This window comes from Aptenodytes patagonicus, unplaced genomic scaffold (assembly GCF_965638725.1).
Source record: "Aptenodytes patagonicus unplaced genomic scaffold, bAptPat1.pri.cur scaffold_81, whole genome shotgun sequence".
Classification (NCBI taxonomy): Eukaryota; Metazoa; Chordata; class Aves; order Sphenisciformes; family Spheniscidae; genus Aptenodytes; species Aptenodytes patagonicus.
In genome coordinates this window covers 491,450-494,000 of record NW_027472029.1, presented here as the reverse complement: position 1 = coordinate 494,000, position 2,551 = coordinate 491,450, and the positions used below count along the sequence as shown (strand labels likewise).

General features: G+C 41.7%; 1 long non-coding RNA gene across 1 annotated transcript; it reads right to left on the bottom strand.

Moving 5' to 3' along the window:
• Positions 1 to 195: 195 nt before the first annotated feature.
• LOC143173448 (uncharacterized) lies at positions 196 to 1,777 on the bottom strand. The gene is made up of 3 exons (XR_012997555.1): positions 1,703 to 1,777; positions 383 to 506; positions 196 to 252 (listed from the first exon to the last, which is right to left on the bottom strand). It is a non-coding gene; the product is annotated as an uncharacterized LOC143173448 (long non-coding RNA).
• Positions 1,778 to 2,551: the final 774 nt, after the last annotated feature.

The window sequence follows — 2,551 nt, the reverse complement described above, 5'->3', positions numbered from 1 at the left end:
CCAACGTAAAAAATCCGCAGTCCAAAGAAATAAAACAATGCTTCTGCCTACGACTTAATTCTAAACTAACTGTTTTCGCTTGCATTGTGTTTGAAGCATAAATTCAAAAGTGTCATTAAACACGTAGGCGACAAACATTTAAGAACATTTATGTGCATATACTGAAGGTGTAGTAAAAACAACTGGAAAGGATACAATTGCATGTTTGTAGCTTTCTTCAATGTTTTCTAGCAAATAGAGATCCAGCAGTGCCTGAAATAAAAAATTAGGTGGTCTTTAAAAACCCCTGTCTTGCATAAATCACTGGCTCTTGGGTGGGGTTGGGGGGGGGGGCGTTGTTGTTGTTGTTGTTGTTGTTGTTTTCAGTGAACACCACACTCACATGTAAAGTAGCAGGTGGATATTTCCCAGTTCCTCCTTCATCTCTCCGCCACAACTTCTCAACTTGGTCTCCTAACTGGGAAACCATTCCATCAATCATCAAGCAGTCAGAATCCCATTTTCCTCTGGAACAAAAGGTAGCAAGGGTTTGGACAGAGTAAAACACTAATTCCAGCCTCTCCGTGTAACAAATTTCCTCCAGTCAAAACAAAAAATGAGCCAGTCAAAGAAAGGAACAAACATACAAAGGCGTGATTACGACTCGAAATGCACATGGAAAAAATTTCTGAGTCAGATGGAAGACAGAGGTCCCTTCCAACCCAAACTATTCTATGATTCCATGATTCAACGACCGTTAGGAGACATTCAGCTATTAAAGGAGTTCAAAATAGAACTACAATTACGGATGGCTGAACTTTTAAGAATTACGCTCTTCAAAAGCCCTTCACAGTCTTCTGCCGACTGCGACGCTACCCTTTACTTTCCCGCCGATAAAAAGCAGAAAAAGCACGCTAGAGGCTGTATGCTTCTAAGGAACACATGAGCCTGTAGGTAAGTTACTTGCGACGTAAGCTAAGTCAGAGGAACTTTCAAGTCAATACCTAATCCACTGCAGCTTCCACCTTAACTCACCTGGCAGCATCTTGTTCACAGTGCCATAGCCTAAGCTTGTTTAGGTCTTTATTTAGCTCTCAGTACAACTGCCAAAGAAAAATCTATTATCATCTAATCCAAGGCATATCACCTATATGCCAGCAAGCTAGTCCAGGAAAGAGAGTTTACAGTAGGAAGCGACTTCTAGCCAATAGCCAGTAGAGTGCTAGGTGTGCCAACGACGTGTAACTCTGACTATCTTATTAAATCACACAAAGGTACTTGTGAGTAGGGGATTTAGGCCAATACAATTTTTACCATCCATTACTAGTCAAGAAGAGAGAGGATTTTTTTTCACAACACGCTTTCTTCTGTGCCCAGAACAACTGTTCTGTGAACGCCGTGCTTTGCTGAGCTGGAGATGACTGAGCCTCTCCTAATCACACGATCTTCTTCAGGAGTAACAAATTATACAGATTAGCCAATGAGTTAAGTACGCCACAAAAAACTGATGATACCAGCAAATGGTACTAAGCAGAGGTGTGTGTAAACATTTTAACACAGGAGAGTAAGCTCTGCGTTCAACAGAACACACGCATCACCGCAGTCAAGAGTATTGCCGGCAAAGGCATTAAGCGTGGCAAATACAACCGTCGATACAAAAGCCATTCACTTCCACTTCCGAATTGGCAGTGGAAGCGTTCTAGAGTTTTCCAGTAAGTCCTACCTCGATAAACGCTCAAGTTTCTGCCGATGACCAGTATAGTAGCTCTGAATCAGAGGATAATTGTAGAAAGGTCTAGACAAACACGTCTCGTCATCTACAGGCAATAAAGTAAAAGCAAGTTAAAGAAGCAATATCACATTTTTAATCTAAAATTTTTGACTAAAAAGACAGACGATCGTACAAGCTAAGCATCAAGAAGCCTCCAACTCTGAAAGCAGCCAGTCCTGTTTCTGCCTTTGCTAAAGGAGACGTAAGACACGAGACTCAATTCCTTCCTGTCTCAAGTGCCATTTCAAGTTTACAGTTGACGCCGCATTCAGAACATGTGGTGTAAGCTGGAGTTCACTATAAGAAAAAACAGTTCTCTGAGGGAATGGTTTTTTCAACGTGTCACGTGAGCGTTTGTAAGACAGTTAAGGCTGGCAACAGAATTTATAATCCATCCAAGGAAAGAAGTATTTCCGAGGTGTAGATTTCCCTCAAGCAATAAAGACAAAGTTCAAAACATGCAGGTAATGCTTTTACTGTAAAAACAAGCACTCCAGTATTGGTTGTTCCACAGTTATTTGTTTCAAATCCCAAGTATTTCAAGCTGTGGACATAAGCAACTCCTTGAATAGCAACAGAGGCTTGTTGCTATTTCCAAAACACATCCCGGAAAGAAACCGCTTGCATTACGCTACACTAGGTACCTGAAAAACCTGTAAAATCTCCGTTTCACCAACGGAACGTCAGCACACGCTGTCGCTGGACCGACACGACGTGTTACGGACAAAACATTTACCAAAGCATGGCTAAGCATGTGTTCGTAGGAATCACTTCCTGGAGAGTCTCCTCGTTACAAACGTG